The sequence below is a fragment of the Armigeres subalbatus genome, chromosome 3 (assembly GCF_024139115.2).
Source record: "Armigeres subalbatus isolate Guangzhou_Male chromosome 3, GZ_Asu_2, whole genome shotgun sequence".
Taxonomy (NCBI): Eukaryota; Metazoa; Arthropoda; class Insecta; order Diptera; family Culicidae; genus Armigeres; species Armigeres subalbatus.
This window is the reverse complement of record NC_085141.1, coordinates 280,680,522-280,702,612: the sequence shown is the minus strand read 5'-3', so window position 1 is coordinate 280,702,612 and position 22,091 is coordinate 280,680,522. Positions and strand designations below refer to the sequence as shown.

Here is a 22,091-nt window from a genome sequence, read left to right as displayed (position 1 = left end):
GATCAATGAAAGAATGTGCAAGTTGAGGATCAAAGGCCGGATCAAAGGCCGGTCCGGAAGCACTGATGATGATAAGGACGCATTCTACGCCCAGCTGGAACGGGTGTAGGACAGCTGCCCAAGCCACGACGTCAAAATCATCATATGAGATTTAAACGCTCAGGTTGGCCAAGAGGAGGAGTTTAGACCGACTATTGGGAAGTTCAGCGCACACCGGCTGACGAACGAAAACGGCCTACGACTAATTGATTTCGCTGTCTCCAAGAATATGGCCATTCGCAGCACCTACTTCTAACATAGCCTTCCGTATCGGTACACCTGGAGATCACAAATCGACCACTTTCTGATTGATGGACGCCACTTCTCCGACATTATCGACGTCAGGACATATCGTGGCGCCAACATCGACTCTGACCACTATCTTGTGATGGTTAAACTGCGCCCAAAACTATCCGTCATCAACAATGTTCGGTACCGACGACCGCCGCGGTACGACCTAGAGCGACTGAAGCAACCTGATGTCGCCACTGCATAGTCGACGGAAAAGTTCGACGAAGAGTGCAGACAGATTCTGGAGGAGAAGGAAGCAGCGCGGGCGGTCGCACTGCAGCAAGGTACCCGGCAGAACGTGGAACGTTTTAGACGGAAGCGGAGACAGCAGACCCGCCTTTTTCAGGAGAAGAAACGCCGCCTGGAAGAAGCGGAGTGGGAGGAGATGGAACAGCTGTGCCGTTCTCAAGAAACACGCAAGTTCAGAAGCTCAACGCATCCCGCAAAGGCTTCGTGCCGCGAGCCGAAATGTGCCGGGATAAGGATGGGAGCATCCCTAGCAGCACACATGCTTCACATAGGTTGCTGCAACTCACATGTGACCAGATTTAGTCACAATCAAGTTGCTGCAACCATTTTTGTCTGACTTGTGCTGCTCAGGATCATGACGGACGAACGTATGGTGATCGAAAGGTGGAAGCAGCACTACGAGGAACATTTAAATGGCGCTGAGAGTACAGGCAGTGAAACTCAAGGCAGCAGAGGAGATGACTACGTCAGTTCAGCGGACGATGGAAGCCAACCAGCCCCCACCTTGAGGGAGGTTAAGGATGCCATTCAACAACTAAAGACCAATAAAGTAGCTGGTAAGGATGGTATCGGAGCTGAGCTCATCAAGATGGGCCCGGAAAAGTTGGCCACTTGCCTGTACAAATTGATAGTCAGAATCTGGGAAACTGAACAGCTACCGGAGGAGTGGAAGGAAGGGGTTATATACCCAATCTACAAGAAAGGCGACAAGCTGGAGTGTGAGAACTTTCGAGCATTCACGATCCTTAACGCCGCCTACAAAGTGATATCCCAGATCATCTTCCGTCGTCTGTCACCATTAGTGAATGAGTTCGTGGGAAGTTATCAAGCCGACTTCGTTGACGGCCGCTCGACAACGGACCAGATCTTTACTGTACGGCATTTCCTTCAAAAATGCCGTGAATACCAGGTCCCAACGTACCATCTGTTCGTTGATTTCAAGGCGGCATACGACAGTATAGACCGCGTAGAGCTATGCAAAATTATGGACGAGAACAGCTTCCCTGGGAAGCTCATCAGACTGATCAAAGCAACGGTGGATGGTGTGCCAAACTGTGTGAAGATTTCGGGCGAACACTCCAGTTCGTTCGAATCGCGCCGGAAATTAAGACAAGTTGGTGGATTTTCGTGTCTGTTGTTCAACATTACGCTAGAAGGTGTCATGCGGGAAGCCGGGGTACGATTTTCAACAGATCCACTCAATTTATTTGTTTCGCGGATGATATGGACATTGTCGGCCGTACATTTGCAAAGGTGGCAGAACTGTACACCCGCCTAAAACATGAAGCAACAAAAGTTGGACTGGTGGTGAATGCGTCAAAAACAAAGTACATGCTTGTGGGCGGAACCGAGCGCAACAGGGCCCGCCTGGGAAGCAGTGTATCGATAGACGGGGATACCTTCGAGGTGGTCGAGAAATTCGTCTACCTCGGATCCTTGCTAACGGCTGATAACAATGTTTGTCGTGAAATACGAAGGCGCATCATCTGTGGAAGTCGGACCTACTACGGGCTCCAAAAGAAACTGCGGTAAAAAAAAGATTTGCCACCGCACCAAATGTGCCATGTACAGGACGCTAATAATACCGGTTGTCCTCTACGGACATGAAACATGGACAATGCTTGAGGAGGACTTGCAAGCACTAGGAGTATTCGAGAGACGGGTGCTTAGGAACATCTGTGGCGGTGTGGAAGGAGAAGGTGTGTGGCGGCGAAGAATGAACCACGAGCTCGCCCAGCTCTACGGCGAACCCAGTATCCAGAAGGTAGCTAAAGCCGGAAGGGTACGATGGGCAGGGCATATTGCAAGAATGCCGGACTGCAGCCCTGTAAAGATGGTATTCGCTGCCGATCCAGTAGGTACGAGACGGCGTGGAGCGCAGCGAGCGAGATGGGTTGACCAGGTTCAAAACGACCTGGCGAGCGTGGGGCGTATTCGAGGATGGAGAGATGCAGCCTCGAACCGTGTATTGTGGCGTCAAATTGTTGATTCAGTGTTATCTGTTTAGATGTAGACTAAATAAATGAAATGAATGGGGTGCCTGGGTCCGGGGATATCTGGGACGCTGGGTCTATTGGGACTTATTGCCCGGGTTGGTATCTCCGGGGTGCCGTTTTGACTCAAATTCCGAACACTCTCTAGTAACATTTTGGTTTTATAATGGTTTTAAGGCACTTTTGTAGAGCAAATAATGGTCTTCAAAAGCCTTATAAAACTAAAAATGTTACTTGGGCTCGCTTTTGGACAGCCATTTTGGCATTATTCGTGTATTTTTTTCCATAGCAGCTTGAATTCGTTTGTAATCTTGATCCTCAGTACAGAAAACCGATGAAAGCTTTAGCTTTAGAGATTTCGGGATTTGAGTCAAAACGGTGCACATGATTAAACATTCTTGGTTTTCTAAAAGGTGATGAAAGTAATAATGATGCATTACGAGATGTATAACTTGATATAATGTTAAACGACAACTTCGACATCATCATATCATAGCTTTATCCTGATGAAACTTGTAGTTGGAACAGGCTCTCAAAATAGTGTTAGCTACATTCTCAATATTTTTGAAGATACTGTGAATTTTATTCAGATTATGAAACATATGTAATTCAAATGGTTAACTAATTTTGGTTTCTATTCTTTTGAAACTGGACTCATTTAAGCTTGTGGATAATTATTTGTTTACAATTCAACTTCAAATAAGATTATTTTTATTTTTTGCAATGAATTTTTTACAACATCATTCCATAAATTAATGTGAACAAGATACAGTGATGATCCGGTTATGAACATGTTCGAATTTTGTCTGTCCCTGATTTTGTGTACACCCGATTTCACCTCAATGCACACAATATATATATAAAAGCTCTATTTGAGATTAAATAAAGGAGTTCAAACCCTAATGAAATGTCATTTATAAGGAGGCCATGAAAAGATTTGGATTTTTGTCGTAATTTTGAACTTTTTACGATTTATTCAACTGCTCCCCTTTAAACAAAGCATTATTGCCGCCAAGTTGAACAGCTGATTTTTTCGGATTCATAATATGTAGTAAACATAAATGAACGTACATAATGCAAATTTGTCTATGAGTAGCTCTTAAATTTTTATTTCTTAAAGTAAAGAGAGCAAAATTGAAAATATTGCTTAATAAATGTAATTGTCAACAAATAAATCAAAATTGCATGTTTGTTACAGTGAAAGCATTTCTAAAACTAACAGCTGAACACGTAAAATAACCCCACTAAATCATAATGTCCTGATCCTGTACAAACGATGAATGCAATATTTTACCCGTGTTAGTGGATGCACCTCCAATGCCACCCACCCACCAAATGTGCGCTCCATCGTCCTCATCTCGCTCAGCCACCGACCGTCCATACTAAATGCCCGCGTACACCGCCGGGCCGTTTGTCGGAAAGTTATAAAACACTTTGCTCCGCTCAGAGCGCCGTTCAGTTCGCGTCGAGACTTGGTCGTGTGCGGATCTTTTCCCGGAATTGTGTCCCCCCTTTCTTGGCGCACAGCTGTGTCCTGTTCGTGTCTGTTGTTTCCGTTTCCGAATAGTAAAAAAAAACTAAAGAAGGTATCCTCAAAGGAGCGTTCGTAGCGATAGCGCGCGTACGAAGATAACATTTCATCGAAGGTGAAACATCTTCGTTGAGCTTTTTCCCTAGCTCCGAAACTATATACTGTGCAGTGTCTAGTTTGCGTGCTTGTAGCCGACATTCCCAAAAAGGGGTTAATCCTTTTCGGGACGAGAGTGTACTTTGTGCAAGGTGGTATTTGAGTTTTTCCTTTCCGAGAAGTTCCATTCCGAAGATTGAAGAACAAGCGAGCTTGAAAAAAACAACGAAGGGTATTACATATTAATTATTAATGGTGAATGAATTATCCAGTCCGAGTCACTTGTTGTAGCAGCTCCATTGACACGTGCTGTTCGGCAATTGGGAAGAAGTTCACACGCTAAGCTGTTTGATCGACCCAGTCTGGATTCGTGGAAAGAATCAAAATCGTTTAAAATACCAACACAGGCCCCTCTGTATTACGAATTGCGCCATCTGGAATTTGTTTTTGTTTTCACTTTCCGCGTGTAAGCGAGCGGATTTTTGATTCGCACGAGCAAAAAAGAGGATTTCGGAATTTGGTGCACATCAGACGCAGCTGTTGGAAGTAAACAATTTTTCTCTGGTCGAAAACGAATTGAGGGAGAGCAGCAAAATTTGTGCTGGCAGTTGGTGTGGCCCAAAATAAAAGTGCGAAAAAACAATTGCCTTCGCAAGGGGATCCTATTTGTATTAAAAAACAATCAATCGAGTGCTTTTGTGTGGAAAAACGTGATTTTTGCAGCATCAAGTGATTGCGTGGGACGTGATTTAGATCCGAGCGTTGTTACTGAGTGCGGCATTCGGCGATTGTTTGGCAGTGATTATTCTGGTGTGCAGTTTGTAGAAGTAATTTCGAGTTGGAACCTGACTTCAGTTCACGGAATATTGCTTGGAGGACAAATCTGTGGGCTGCAATTCTCAGTTAGGAATTGTTGGCGTTTACTCGGATCCATAGACAGTAAGTGTAAGTACCTATTCCTTTCAGATTACATAATGCTCATTAGGAATAATTGGAAAAGAGTCAAGGTACAATAATTAAATTGCAACATTTCGTATTGTAGTTCGACTTTTGTATTACTTATACGAGATTCAATAAAATTCTGCCCACATATAAATTTATTCAACGCATCATATGTACAAGTATCGGTTGTTCTTGGAAACCTTAAACTTTGAACTTAAACAAAATGTGGGGTATTGCACATTCCGAACAAGAATAGAATAGCATTATCGGGGATGACCATGATTCAGAGGAGCTTGCCTCGCGTCGTTTCTTTAAGTGGCAATTTGGGTTGAGGAAGCGAAAATCGACCATCTGACTATTCACAAAACTGGACCCCTTCTCTTCCCCTAGTCACATTATCAACTCCCGACAACGGTATAAAAAGTCCATAACGAGATTTTTATGATTCGCGGATCTCTTGACACTCAAACGACGCGTCATGTTCGTCTAGTCTAGTCTACGTCACTTTTTCAGATTACGGCAGTGCTGGTTGTGGCCATAGTACCAGTTAGGGTCATAATTAGAACACTAATCAATAAAACTCCATCAACGGAAACACTGCATTTTGATATTACCGAAGTTTATATTCCTGTAAAAACAACGCACATGTATGGCAAATTGGTCTTAGCGCCATGGCATCTTATACTCACATTGAAATAGTTTTAAAAGCCTTTCTTTATAAAAGATTCTACTGTATCATATTATTGAGTCACATAAGGGCGATTTTTGGTTTTAGATCATTGTAGGGTTTGACATGGGTTCAGGAAAGAGAATTCAATTACCATCTCTTTAATAAATGACGGTTTATTGCGGACGGTTGAACTGCATTATGACTTGGAAGTCTAAGCATAAATGAATACGATTGCTTTTACTTAACTAGTTAAATCAAGTTCATATATACAAACGTATTTTGGGACGAAACCCAAATAAATCCACCTAGTAAAAAGTGAGGTAACGGGAGTTTAACTCAGGATACAGGGATCATTTTAATGTGTACAAATTCAGCTTGGTTCATGTAATCCAATTATAATAACATTCAATGCATGTTGGTTTTTTAATTTGTTCCGAAAAATAATTATAAATCTGTAACCGAAAAGTATTCCTATAGCAGCAGCATCCATTATTGTTACCTAAAATGGTTACAATATTATTGATAGGAGACCCGGAGACCCATAGTGTTATATACCAGTCGACTCAGCTCGACGAAATGAGGTGATGTCTGTATGTGTTTTTTTTCTTCCTAAGCAATGGAGGGGGAATCTGCTCAATAGACATTCTGGGTTGTCCAGGAAGTGCGGGGTTAGGGGCCACCTCCAAACGAGGGAGGCAGGACTGCATCCCCGACCCGCTAAACCGTTTCCATTGCCGCCAAGCCCATCGTCCCTTCGGTACAACCAGAAAGTAATGCTTCAAAGGGGGGCCAGTGCATAACGCATCCTCGAGGTTAGCTGCGTGTCCTTGCAGCATCGAACATCGTGACTCGCTTTTTTAGAAGAACACCATGGTATCGTGCCAGCGCATTGCCGGCTTTCCAGGTGGCCTTACCACGCCCTATGTCCTCGGAAGGTGGGAAGGGTCGACTTCGCGCCTGCTTCCCTCTGCACGACTGGTATCAAGAATGATGATGCCGCGTGCACCCCAAATTGACCTCTCTGCGATAGGGCCTATTCGCCAGCACACAGAGGGACTTGCCGACGCGGTGCCTATGCCTGCCCTAGCCTTGACGAGGACCCCTTTCCGTCCTCGGGCTCGGAACCCGCCCGGTTGACCGACGCCGCGAAAGCGACGATACCATGTTGTTCTTCACGCGGCCACTTGTTCGATAAAAGGATCGAGTTCGAACGAGAAGGGCACCGGTATGACCCATGAAGCCGACTCCGAACCCTTGGACCACTTCTTATTTGCGTCTGAACTAGCCATTCCTCGAGTCCACGCGCCACCTTCTGTGTAACTCCGAGACGATTTGGACAATAGCCGATAAAACGGCGTTCCAGCCAACTTCATCTTTACACATCCTCCGGACTAGGTTGTCCGGGGTAGTGTCCAGACCACATGTGGCAAGCCACCCACGTACCTATCTCCGGTATCAACCTATGTGTCCATCTACCCTTAGTGGAACTGTCCCACGCACGCTGCCATTTGACCATTGAGGCCAACCTGACAGTCTTACGGATGCCTCTCGTGCCGCGCATTTCGAAGCACTCAATGTCTTCACCGATAACGATGTCAATAGGAATCATACCGGTGATGACGCAGAGTGCATCGTGCGACACGGTACGGTACGCGCTCGCAACTCTTAGGCACATGAGCCTATACGTACTTTCTAACTTCGTGCTGTAGCAGTTAATACGCAGGGCCGTGCCCCAAGCTGCCCCCCATACATCAGTATGGACAGAGCAACGCTAGCCAGAAGCTTGCACTTGCTTGCATAAACCGCAGAGCTATTGGACATCATCCGGGACAATGCCACTATAGCTGTGGAGGCACGCTTGCAGGCGTAATTGACGTGGGTACCAAAGGTGAGCTTATCGTCGATCATTACCCCCAAGAGTTTGATGGAGCGTTCAGAGGTGACCGTTCAGTTGCCTGTCCTTATCACCGCTTGTTGCTCCGACTTTCGGTTGTTAACAACAACCACCCTAGTTTTGTGATGAGCCAGTTCTAACTTCCTGGAACTCATCCACTCCTCCACAATTGCGATCGAGTGGGCTGCAGTCAACTCCACCTCTTCGATCGATTCGCCGTAGACCTCCAGCGTAATATCGTCAGCGAAGCCGACGATTACCACGCCCACCGGGAACTTCAACCTCAAGACACCACAGTTGTGGTCGAAATACGTATCTGCAAAGATAACGAAAATTAATTGGTGGAATTAAATGGAGAGTACTTAATTCGTCTTAGACGGCTCAAGACACCGTCGTACAGGACGTTCCATAACACCGGACCCAGTATGGAACCTTGACATAGGTTATGTCAACGCACTTCCGACCCGCCTCCGTGTCGTATACCAGTACTCGATTCTGGAAGTAGCTTCCGAGAATCTTGTACAGGTTCTCGGGAATTCCAAGACGCAGGAGCGCATCTGCAATAGCTGCCCAACTGGCACTATTGAAAGCATTCCTCACGTCGAGAGTCACTACTGCACAATAGCTAACTCCCCTCCTCTTACGCTGGATAGCTATCTCCGCGGATTTGGTAACCGACAAGATAGCGTCTACGGTCGACTTACCCTTTCGGAAGCCAAACTGGTTACTCGATAGACCATCCGCACCCTCCGTGCGTATCAACAACCTGTTGAGGATGATCTTCTCGAGCACCTTCCCTGCCGTAACAAGCAGGCATATTGGTCTATATGCCGACGGATCCCCAGGTGGTTTTTCCGCCTTTGGCAATAGGACCAAGCTCTGCCTTTTCCATGCTTCAGGGAAGACTCCCTCGTCCAAGCATCTCTGCATGACAGATCTGAACATCTCGGGAGCCTCAGCAATGGCCGCTTTGATGGCCAGGTTCGGAATACCATCCGGTCCTGGCGCCTTACCTACACTAAGGGACTGTGCAATCCCCGCAAGTTCCGCCACAGTTACTCTTCCCTCGTCGGCCACCCTGGCCCCTGGCAGCTCCACAAAGGGAGGCCAGGGACTTGGGTCATGACGTGGGAAGAGCCCCGCGATGATCCTCTCCAGCATCTCTGGAGACCGCTCTTTAGGGGCCATCTGTATGTGTGTATGTGTGTGTATGTATAAAAAGTTTTAATGTGTGTATATAAAGTTTTAATGCATTACCTAAATGAAATTGGATTCATTTCGCCTTGATAATTAATCTATTCATTCTATTCATTCATGGTATGTTCACAGTTTGGTAAGGTGGAGGTAACATTAGCTCCACTATACTGCCGTCGTTATAGTTACGCTTGCGACGGCAGCATATAGGTAGGAAAGCCAAATTTGTTAGGGAAATTATTGTTTTCAATTAGGGTAACTGTACCAGTTTTGGTCATGTTCCTAATTTGACCAGTTCCTCGGATAACTCTAATAATAAAGCACTTTCCGAAGGGTTTTATTAGCTGTAACCGGAGACATATCCCTTACAGTTTTTGCTGTGGAAAATGATCGATAGTTTTGGAAGATATGTATTTTTCAGGGTTGGCCAAGTTAGGCACTAGGGTGGCCAAAACCGATTCACTTCCCCTAGTATTCATAATTTCATAATAACAACGTGTCGCTTCAAGTAAAGCAAACGTTAAGTAATGCAATGGTGAAAAATATTTTAAAGATCCCATTGCCTCCACTGAGGGCATGATTGCCCTATTAGTGTTTACTTGGGTAACCTTTAACGAAGAGAAATCTGTTCAATAATTATTAACGTTTCTCTTTACTAAACGTAATCAGGCCTATTTTTGACGTAGGACTACGTCTGTCTTTTTTCAATATTGAGATACACTTTACGATTACGAAAATCGGGGACCGTCACGAAAATATGATAGACTTTAAACTTTAATATCTCAGCCGTTTCTCGATTGGTTTTCATTTTTTTTTGACCTTTCGATCAAGGATGAGACAACGCTTCTTTGTATCTATATGAAAATACCGTTTTTTAGCTATTTATTTTCGATAATTGATAAAAAGTTTAGAAATAGGTTAACCAACCAATCACGTACATGCATCACTAGCACAGACATCAACAATCAATCACGTGCGGGTTTGAATCTGATCCACAGTTTGAACAAGATTTCACGCAGATCGGACGCATCAAAGCGATCGCAGCGGAGCGGATACAGCATCACGGAGGCGCTACCCTAGCAGCACACATGTTCCACATAGGTTAATGTAACTTATATGTGACCAGATTGAGTCACAATCAAGTTACTGCAACCATTTTCATCTGACTTGTGCTGCTCGGGTAATAACATTTACAAAGGAAATCCGTCGCATTGGTGGTGGTCCTCGGTGTGTTGCTGCAGATCATTCAACCTCAACGAACCAGCATTTTATATGAAGAAAGGGTTGACTGTAAACTGACTGACATCCGCTCAACTACTGCATCGTTTATTTCGTAATATCTGGGACACCGCAACTTTCCCGGTCGACTGGATGCAAGGTATCTTAGTGAAGGTGCCCAAAAAGGGTGACCTGACTGTATGCGATAACTGGCGAGGCATTATGTTGCTGTGTACCGTTCTCAAAGTTCTGTGCAAAATTATCCTAGCCCGGATTCAGGAGAAGATCGATGCGACTCTCTGGCGGCAGCAAGCCGGATTCCGTGCCGGAAGATCCTGTGTGGACCATATTGTCACGCTCCGCATCATTCTGGAGCAGGTCAACGAATTCCAAGAGTCCCTTTACTTGGTATTCATTGACTACGAAAAAGCTTTCGAACGTCTCAATCACGAGAATATGTGGGGCGCCCTGAGACGCAAGGGAGTTCCTGAGAAAATCATCGGCCTCATCGAGGCACAGTACGAGGCATTCTCGTGTAGAGTGCTGCACAATGGGGTCTTGATCCTATTCGGGTCGTAGCTGGTGTGAGGCAAGGATGTATTCTATCACCGTTACTGTTCCTCATCGTAATCGACGAGATTCTGGTAGATGCGATTGACCGTGAACCAAACCGCGGGCTGTTATGGCAGCCTATAACCATGGAGCACCTAAATGACTTCGAATTGGCGGATGATGTTGCACTCCTCGCGCAACGGCGCTCTGATATGCAGAGTAAGCTTAACGACCTTGCCGAGCGCTCCTCTTTGGCAGGTTCAGTCATCAACGTCAACAAAACCAAATCGTTGGATGTAAACACGGTGACTCCTTCCAGTTTCACAGTAGCCGGGCAACCAGTGGAGAATGTTGAAAGCTTCCAATATCTTGGAAGCCAAATGGCGTCAGACGGCGGTACCATGATACCGGTATCCGAAAGAAAATTCACGTTATCTGTTAGTGTCAATGTTTTTGAAATTGTGTGTTCTCGAAGTTATGTACCAGAAAAATCCATACCAGACAGTTAATGTTAGACTAAACAATAGACTAGGAACAAATACCGTATTTTTCCCCTGATGAAGACACCATCCCCGTGTCGAAACGTCGGATAAATAAACATCTTGTTTCAATAATTCAAGACTGCGTAGCCGTCCTTAAAATCGAAATTTGAATCTTATGTGTTAGATTATGGCGTGATTAGCGTGAAAAATGCTTTGCCTTTCTTGTATATTTGATTTTTACATTTTTGACGAAATTGCTTGGGAAAAAAGGGTAAAACAAAAAAATTCCTTATAATGCGTTTTCCAACTAGGACTCTCGCTAAATAATGTAACGTGCATTGTTTTGATTTGTATAACGAAAACCTTTTTTTAATCTTTATTTTTATTTTTGTTGCAAGGCAGTGGCAAATTACATTTTCCGAACGGCCCTTTGTCTGCGGAATCCCGATCAAAATGGCTCGCGCGCGCGCCGAAAAGCAAGTGGAAACTATCTACTGCAACCATCCTTATGACTTCCTTATGATAATCTACATTCTTTGGTTATTTCCTACTAATTTTTCCGAAAAGATGTACTTTGTTTGCTTACTTCAACTATATTTATTTATTTCATAACAATTGTCATCTGACATCTGTTGTCTAAATTTGTCATCGGATCATGTTAAAGTCCCTTATTGATAATGTTTTGTAATATCAAGTGGAGCAGATTTAATAAATACGAAATGCAAATCAACAGCTATGTTTCTTAATAATCTTTACATCCAAAAATGGGTATGCTTTTAAGGATCGGTGTTGGAAGGGAAACAAAATTTATGTGATTTGTGGCACTCAGAACCATTATTTTTTACTAGCATTTTTAAGCAAACCTCACTATATTAAAACAAAAATAAGTCACGATTGCGTGAGGATGCGTGAAATGTTGTTTATGGAGCGTTTTAAAGAAACTCCAATCTTTCCTACGCTGACAATTTTGTTGCTTGGACTGGTTTGGAACCTAATCAAAAGTTCTGTTTTGTAAAACATATTATTGTAAAAAGGTTGAAAAAAGCTAGCAATTAATATCATGATTATGGATCATCTGAAAACGGTTTCATATCGAATCATGCTTGAAAACCTTTTAAATATACTCATTATTGATACCTATATTGATTTTCATCCTAAACATTATTATAAATCATGAAAAATATGATAAAACGTGAACATTTTTCAATGCACGGTGAAGTTTTGACAGTCAACATCGCTCACAAGTAAACAATATTGTTTCAAAAATCCCATGGCAAATTAGTATCACCATTTGAGAGTTCAAAACGAAAAATAATATTGAAATATCTAAAAAAAATTTTTTTTGACTTTTGGCCAGGATTTGGGATGAAATACTCCTCAGTGAGACGTCGCAATTTACACGAGAAACTTCAGAATTTTCACAATTTTTTTCTTAACTTTCTTAACTTTTCTTAACTTTCTTAACTTAACTTAACTTAACTTAACTCTAGAATAATAAAGACGGCTTCTTTGACATGGCCAACGAAAAAACAATAAATTCTTAGGAATTTCCGCGGGAGACTATAAGAAGTTTTCAAGAAAACACTTTCTGGAATGTTAACGAGAAATTTTCCGTTAGTTTAACGGAAACTCCTTTAGAATTTCCGCGGAGGATTGTTCAAAATGTCTCACCGAAATTTTTTTTCGAAATTATTGGATTTCTAGGGGAAATTCTTTGTACAGTAGACGTACGATAACTGAAAGTCATTTAACTGCAATGCTTTTAACTGCATTACGATAGTTACATCAGCTTTGCAGTTTTCTGATGATAGCTGGAACGAAAACATGTTGCAGCTATCGAACGACTAGTGTATTGTCCATAAGAAATTCTTGGGAAATTCCATTGGCCGAAAAAGTCTATTTCCCTAACAGGTCGCCAAATAGGTCATCGGCCCAAAATGATGTATACCCGAAAAGGTCGTTTGACAAAATGGAACATTTTTCCGAAAATATCGTTTAGGCCAACAGCTTATACGGAGAAATGTCAATAACTGAACGGGTAATTTAATCCAATATATCCATTCGTTTGACCTTGACATTTACGTTGAAAAGGCCTATTGTCAAACGATAGTTGAACAAAATTCTCTACTTTTTATGTCGATACTGACCTTTAAGCCAAAAGCCATCTAACCAAATCCCATTAAGCCGAATAATTCGTTAATTGAACGTTTATCCGAAACTATTTTTCCTACTTCCTTCTTTCTTTCTTCTTCTTATTTCTTCTTTCTTTCTTTCTTTTTCTTATTTCTTCTTTCTTTCTTTCTTCTTTCTTTTTTTTTCTTCTTCTTTCTTCCTTCTTCATTCTTCCTTCTTTCTTCTTCATTTTTCCTTCTTCCTTCTACCTCCTTCCTTTTTCCTTTTTCCTTTTTCTTTCTTCCTTCTTCCTTTGTCCTTCTTCCTTCTGCCTTCTTCCTTCTTCCTTCTTCCTTGATTCTTCCTTCTTCTTCCTTGATCCTCTCTTCATTTTTCCTTCATTTACCTTGCTACTCGCTATCTCACTTACCACTTCTCACTTCTTGCTTTTTGCTTCTTACTACTCACTTCACACACTTAATAAGGAAACGTTTTTCAACTATTCGGCCAAACGGCATTCGGCCAAATGACCCTTTCGGCCAAACTACATTTTCGTTCATACCAGTTTTGACCTGATAACAGTTTCCGTTAAACGTTTAGTTTTGCTAAATGGTACCTGGTTTAATGTCTTTTGGCCTAAAGGCCAGTATCGACTTAAAAATAGAGAGGCCACGGAATTTTGTTCAATGGTCAATATTGACAAAAAGACCATTTTGCAAAACAAATGGCCATTTCTGACCATATTACCTGTTCAATACGAGGTTCAGTCATTGAAATTTGGCCGTATGACCCGTTGAACCAAATGACATTTTCGGTCTAATCCATTCTGTCAAAAAACTATTTCTGCTAAATGACATTTTTGGCCAACGATCGTTTTGGCCGAACAACCTGTTAGGACAAACGGCTTTACCAGTTCGGCCGTCTATCGCTATCGCCAACAATTTCTAATCGAAAATATAAAGAATTTTCTGAAGAAATCCAAAAAATCCTCAAAAATTTCAAGCATTTTCCCGATGTTTTAAAAATGGCTATGCCAAACTAGCGGGTTAGTGATGAACTTCTCCATGCGGAAAAGGAAGTCAACGTTAAAGTATCTCTTTTACCAGTCGCAATTTTCTATGTGAATTTCGAAGAATACTCAACAGAAACCCAAAAAGCACTTTCCGTGGATATTCGAATATTTTCCTGTAGAAATTTCCCGTGAAAACTTTGAAGAGATTCTCATGTAAATCCAAAAAAAAAAAATCTTGGTAAATCCAAAGAGCTCCTCTTAGTAATTCCAAAGAGCTCTCGAAACTTGAAAGTAGTTCGCTTAGAAAATCTGAAAATAATTTTCAAATGAATATTCTGGAAAAACTGGAAATCTTTCATCAAAATTTTGAGGCGAAATTCAAAAGATTCTTCCGTTATTGTCTTGAAAATATCCAAAAGTAGTCAAACCGGCCCGATCTTGCTCGGGTTGTTTTTTTCTGCCTTACTGTCAATCGTTTACTGGATGGCAGCGTAGCCCTCTAGATCAATTTCAGTTCGAGCTTGATGGTTTTCTTCAGAACTCATGAAAACGTAGTATTTTTACATGTGTTCAACTTTCCCAGAAAAAATTCTATCTTTTCATTTATATGAACACAGCTGATCCCAAGACGAATCGATTAGTGAGGAAACTCATTTTTATATAGAGAAATGATCAATTTAGGCGAACGACACATTCGACCGAATGTCCATTTAGGCCAAATGGCCCTTTCGACCAAACGACTATTTCGGCCAAAAGACATATTCACGATTTTTCCAACCAAATGATATTCTCGGCCAAATAACTTTAGGCTAGATATCCTACCAAAATCTGAAAACTTAATGAGATCATATAGAAAACATATTTTAATTTTGACATGTTATCGGAAAAAAATATCAAAATTAGTTTTCGATTTGCTCTCATCGACAGCAGGAATAGTTTTTGATTGGATGTCACAGTAAGATATTTTAACAGTTAAAACGACCAAAAATATATCAAATTAAGTAAACATAATCGATGATTTCACAACATTAAAACAAGTCATCAATATGCTCTTAAGCTTTGCTCGGGTAGGTTTCTACTAAATAGTCTTTTCGGTAAAACGACATATTCGGCCTAATAACTTTCAGCCTTGTGGCTTTCTTCCGAACGACTATTTTCTGTTCAAAAATACAATTTCAATTAGTTTTTTTTTTGGATTTCAACGGAACTCTTTCGCAATTTTCACGCTTAGTATTTACGGAGAGCTCTTCAAAATATTAACAAGCTATTGTATGGAATTTTCATGGAAATAATTGGTACCTTCACGAAAAAGTTTCTGGAGATTCAACGTTATGTTGTAAAGATCTATCACGGTGTTGAACTTAATCTGTAGATTAAAAAAACACTCAAATAAAGATTAAAAATAAAGATCTATCAGGAAATAATACGGAAATTGCACTGAATCTTTGGAGTTTCCATTGAAAATTGAAATGGGCATGGAAAATTATAGATCAGCGGCGTGACATATTATAAACGGCGGCGCGCCGATGCAAAAATGTCAGCGGCGGCGGTGTGCCAAAAACTGTCGGCGGCGGCGGCGTGGCGCGGCGGCGCACACCTCTAATCATATCTAGGCGAACCAAACGATTTAATCGAGAAAGGCATCGTCACCGCTAGGTAGATTTTTAAATGATTCGTGTCCTATTTGACCCATGAAACCAAATAAGATAACTCTCCTTCATCAGTTTTCCAACCCGAGGAAGAGGACGACCTCGATAACAGAAGTTAGTATTGCAGTTGATTTTAACCGATAAACCATGACATCCATAGAGGCTTCTTCTTCAAAGAAACTCTGAATCTCTTAAAGAAAATGCTAGTAAAAAGGGCTAAATCAGACAGCTATCTGTCCATAAACTGCATACATCTTTCGTTTATTTTGGAGGCTCAATTGCCGTGAAGCGTTACGGAGCCGAAATCAAGTTTAACAATTCATTTCTAAATTAGTTAGTTAGTTTTGGGGAGCCGAAAGACTCGCGATTTGCTCGAGGTTAGAGAATACAATAATACAGTAGGAAAGGAAGGGAAATTTAGGGTGCTTAAGTAATTGAACCGTTTGTTTGAGAAACTGCATATGTAATGTTTTTGGCCAAAATGAGATTTTTATATATCTGAATCCTCGTCCAAAAATAGGTATTCTGGCAAAAAATACGAAAAAAAAATTTCGTTCAGGAATGTATGAAATTTTTTTCGTTTGTTTAAGAAACTACAAATGTCCACATACTTTGAAGAGAAATTGTGGAGGACTGCATACATTTTTTGCACTGAAAGTGCCCCGGGGCGTTGAGTTTTGCCAAAAACTATTGATCTGTATCGAAGAAATCGAAAGATTCAATGCAAATTTGTTCAAAAACAGGTTTTTGTTGTTTTCTCGAAATAGTGTAAAATGGACTTATGCAGTCTCTCAAACAAATGATTTAATTACGATGCTGATGTTCACATAGTTGATATTTTTGGCGATGTTTCACATCTGTAACGGGAACAAGTGAGATTGTTGTTACTGTTTTATTGGGAGGTGTATTGCACTGTTTTTATGTTTAGGATTGTCATAGACTATTTTTCGGCGTTCTGATGTTGCAGTTTAATTCGCCACAGCAATTATCTGGAAATGATAATACTTCTGCCATTATGAATAAGGCACTACTGCGGATATTAGGCCTCCTATCGAAAGTTTAATTTTCGCAGTGATGATTGAACTGCTCACAGCACTATTATAGCCTTGAAGTATATGAGAAAGGCAAAAATACAAAAAATTAACTGCTTACCAATACGACAATCAATCTTACCAACTTGCACTTGCTTTCTATTTTCATAGACCGTTATCAGTACAGCTGACGTTAAATTACGTCCTTGATCCATTTGTAGCGATTTTATGGCACGCTTCTCTATGGAGAGATTCGGGAGCATAATGATGAGTTAATTGCTTTCCGTTGAGTGTGGATTGTTGTCTATTGTGGGATGATTTACGCTTCTGGTTCATAAGATTCACATTCACAGTGGCGCAGAGTGGAAAAATCCCTTATAATAAAAGAAATATTTTTTAAAGTGTTCTCATATATTGCTTTGCCTTTCCGTATACAAAGTATACGTAAAGGCTATAGGATCACTCCAAAACCGAACTTTTTATAGAAGGCTCGGAGACCCATAGTGTTATATATCAACCGACTCAGTTCGACGAATTGAGGTGATGTTTGTATGTGTGTGTACAAAAATGTGAGACACACTTTATGGTACTTAGCATTATCCGATTCGCAATAGGTTGCAATCTACGCAGAATGGGGCCTAGTTGTTTCCTATTGAAAATTGGCCCTATCGGTCATTGCGTTCCAGAGTTTTTGACAAAACATTATTTTTTGCCAAGGTTCCCCCTTTTGAAAAAAATTCAAAACTAAAAATTTTTTTTTTTTCAAAAAACTGCTGCAATGCATTCAAATGACCGCAGATAGATATGAATGGATGGAAATATTAAAATCTATTCCCCTAAAGTGCTATTTGACCTCTCTTATGTGTTTTTTTTTTCATTGTTATAATACGTGAGAAAGGCACCACCAACGCTAGGTGAATTGATCTGGGTTTTTCTATTCTACTTGACCTTTACGTCCGAGTGGAGGATTGTTAATTCGAAATAAACGGGTTCAATTATCGGTCCGTTCTAGGATGTTTTCGCGTGGAAAATATTCTAGATTTCCTGGGCATCTTCTTCTTCATTGGTATTACATCCCCCACTGGGAGATTGCCGCCTCGCAGCTTAGTGTCCATTAAACACTTTCACAGTTATTAACTGCGAGGTTTCTACGCTAAGTTACCATTTCTGCATTCGTATATCATGAGGCTAACACGACGATACTTGTATGCCCAGGGAAGTCGATACAATTTCCAATCCAAAAATTGCCTAGACCGGCACCGGGAATCGAACCTGTGTGGCCCCAAATGGCCGGAGCGAATTGTTATGACAGCAGCTCTCCATGGGTGCGTGTGTACGCTACGGAGGTCTGACCAGAAGAGGCCGAGTCATGGCTTGCTGCGCACTTATCGACACGCTGAGGTGTTAATGTATAATCATACGCTGATGGTAATATACTCAAACCCCACATTTCCCTTCTTCTCTCATTAAAAAAAGGAAAAAAAAATTCTCTAGTATAGAACGCTTTGATTTTTTTTAAGGTATTTGCGCGAGACGGAGATGAACATATTGCTTTTGAAAAACCGATGATTTTCTTTGAAAACTGAACTCCAAAATAAACTTGTCTGATCATCGTGGTTTTTAATCGCAGAACAACGAAATGCAAGTCAATAGGTTGTATCATTTAAATGTTAAACTAAATTGGTTATTAATCTCACAAAAACATTTTATATTGTAGCAATAATTAAATATCTTAAACCTTCCATTAAATCCAATTATCAGCTTCATATATAGTAATACCAGCAAGCTGACCTTCAACATATCGATGTTGAACTTGCTAACAACCGCTTAGAACATGTGTTCCCAAACTATGGGCCGCGACTCTCAGGGGAGGTCGTGGGCTGATCAATGATGGGATGCAAAAAACGAATCTTGATTCATTCTTTTGTCCCTATTTTGTCCCACAAATCTATCACAGCCATTAGATTTGGATCTATGTAGTGAATGGAGAACAATAAATTTTGAGATTTTGTCAAATACAATGAAATCCAAACAATTCAATCCAATTCCAATAAAAATCCAAGCCACATTCAATCCAATTCCAATCAACATCCAATCCTAATTCAATCTAAATCCAACCCAAATCCAATCCAAATCCATTCCACAGTCAATCCGTATCCGTTCCATATCCATTCCAAAACCGCTCCAATCAAAATCAAATCCAATCCAAAACCAATTTAAATCCGTTCCAAATCCAAATCCAATCAAATGCAATTCTAATCCAAATCTAAATCAAATCCAATTCAAATCCAGTCCAAATCCAACCAATGTCTAATCCAAATCCAATCCATATCCAATTCAAATCCATTCCAACCAAATCCAATTCCAACCAAAATCTAATCCAAATCCTATCTAAATCCAACCCAAATCCAATCCAAATCCATTCCATATTCAATCCAAATCGAACCAAAATCTAATCCATATCCAATCCATATCCAATTCAAATCCATTTCAATCAAATCCAAATTCGTTCGAATTCAAAGTAATATAATGATGGGATGTGAAGCAATTCATAATGGTTTGTTCAATCTAACGCAAACTTATTTTTATCCAAATTCTAAAAGCCAATGTGGGAGGGTCGTAGCCAATATGCGATTGTGCAAAGTGGGTCGCATGTACAAGTAGTTTGGGAACATCTGGCCTAGGATATGATATTTATCTAAAATTTCGCAGAGATATAATACTTAAATGAGATAGCATAAGTATATACCTAAATTTTAGACTTATGTTAACCAGTCCATTTAGCCAATAACTCCAAACTTACGACTTTGTGAATGCTGGCAACGTTTTTTGAGCTTCGTGAATGTTGGATATCTCATCCAACGGGTAATTCCGCTACGACTACTAAGTCAGTAGATTCCAAAATAAGTTTCAAGATAATATATTAAGCCTTCCAAACAACTTTGTAGCATACGATCTCCATATCTCTCAGATTTCGATAGAACTAGCTTTACTGGTAGTCTCATGTACACTAAAGTCGCCAAGTTGTACATTTCAATCTAAATTTATTTTAACAAAAATAAATGCTTCCATGACCCACCTTGGGATTTTGTAGATTGTCAACTTTTTTTCTCGGCAGTCTCCCAGACACGACTTGTGATATTGCAAACAACAAACCAGCGGTCTCCCATGCTTTGTGATTTTCCAAACCACAATCCATTTTCCAGCGGTCTTCCAGGCGCGCTTTGTTGCTTTCCAAACTACAAACTATTTTCCAGCTCTTCCAGGCGCGCTTTGTGATTTTCCAAACCACAATCCATTTTCCAGCGGTCTTCCAGACGCGCTTTGTGATTTTCAAACCACAATCCATTTTCCAGCGGTCTTTCAGACGCGCTTTGTGATTTTCAAACCACAATCCATTTTCCAGCGGTCTTTCAGACGCGCTTTGTGATTTTCAAACCACAATCCATTTTCCAGCGGTCTTCCAAACGCGCTTTGTGATTTTCAAACCACAATCCATTTTCCAGCGGTCTTCCAGACACGCTTTGTGGTTTTCCAAACCACAATCCATTTTCCAGCGGTCTTCCAGACACGCTTTGTGATTTTCAAACCACAATCCATTTTCCAGCGGTCTTCCAGACGCGCTTTGTGGTTTTCCAAACCACAAACCATTTTCAGCTCTTCCAGACGCGCTTTGTGATTTTCCAAACCACAATCCATTTTCCATCAGTTCTCCAGACACGCTTTGTGATTTTCCAAACCACAATCCATTTTCCAGCGGTCTTCCAGACGCGCTTTGTGATTTTCAAACCACAATCCATTTTCCAGCGGTCTTCCAGACGCGCTTTGTGATTTTCCAAACCACAATCCATTTTCCAGCGGTCTTCCAGACGCGCTTTGTGATTTTCAAACCACAATCCATTTTCCAGCGGTCTTCCAGACACGCTTTGTGATTTTCCAAACCACAATCCATTTTGCAGCGTTCTTCCAGACGCGCTTTGTAGCAATACAACCCATTGCCTTGTGTTTTTTTTAATTATCAGATATTTTAACACATTATCACATTACCGATTCAACTCACCTTTTGAAATCAGCGTCAGGATCCAACAAATCTCCTGGCAGGATCGCCAAAATGTGTGGCCCCAAATGGCCGGAGCGAATTGTTATGACAGCAGCTCTCCATGGGAGGTCTGACCAGAAGAGGCCGAGTCATGGCTTGCTGCGCACTTATCGACACGCTGAGGTGTTAATGTATAATCATACGCTGATGGTAATATACTCAAACCCCACAGAACCCAAACACCCTCAGCATGGTCTTGCTCTGTAGCCGCGCGTCTTACTGCACGGCTGAGGAGAGCATATTGTATTCATTATGCCCACCACACAAGATAGCAGAGTTTTCAATCGATAGCTCTGGAAATGCTAATAGAACACTTAGTTGAAAAGCAGCCCAAGTTCCAGTTGGACTGTGGAGCCATTGAGAACAAAGAAGAATAAGAAGAAGGGCTATCTTTAGTGGGTATTATGTTAAAAAGAGTAACAGACATCTATGATTAGCTCACAACACAAGATTTCAACACAACCCAGTGGCGCCGGGAGTGGGTAGGACAAGTAGGACATGTCCTACGCATGAATATTCCTGGGTGGGACAGTCAAGGCATTGTCCTACCCATGATTATGGTAAAAACATATCACTTAGGAAACTATTTAGTTGCAATACTGTCTGTTATTCTAAGTCTTAAAAATTGCATCAAAAGTTAGACAGTTTAAGGTATGTAGTTTTTGTATGAAGGCATCGTCTTGCAAGACCTGTGTGTTAACAAATGCGGTTCCAAAGTTATCCAGACTATAAACCGTAATCATACAGGTTTCTTGTTTCTAAGATCCTGAAAAATAGTCCACTGCTCGCGTTTTCGGGGGCACACCACTCGATTCAGAGGCGGCGCACAACTGTCATTTTTGTTGATTTAGCTTTGCTGCGTCGAAGCATGCGTGAAATAATAAAAATGACAGTTGTGCGTTGCTTCCGTATCTAGTGATGTGCCCCCGAAAACGCGAGGTCTTTTAAATTTGGATTCCGTTAGGAGTGACCTTAACGACCCCAGGTATTACGTTTCAATTCCAAAAGTGTCTTATAGTTTTTAGTGGTTAAACAA

The 22,091-nt window shown here is 41.3% G+C and overlaps 1 protein-coding gene across 5 annotated transcripts in view; it reads left to right on the top strand.

The window, feature by feature from the left end:
* The first annotated feature begins 4,043 nt into the window (after window positions 1-4,043).
* LOC134224618 (Ig-like and fibronectin type-III domain-containing protein 1) overlaps window positions 4,044-22,091 on the top strand; it is a 704,696-nt gene continuing 686,648 nt past the window's right edge. For all 5 annotated transcript variants that reach the window (XM_062704044.1, XM_062704041.1, XM_062704040.1 and 2 more), the window contains exon 1: window positions 4,044-5,139. The gene's annotated coding sequence lies outside the window, so the exon portion shown is untranslated. The remainder of the gene's footprint in view (window positions 5,140-22,091) is intronic.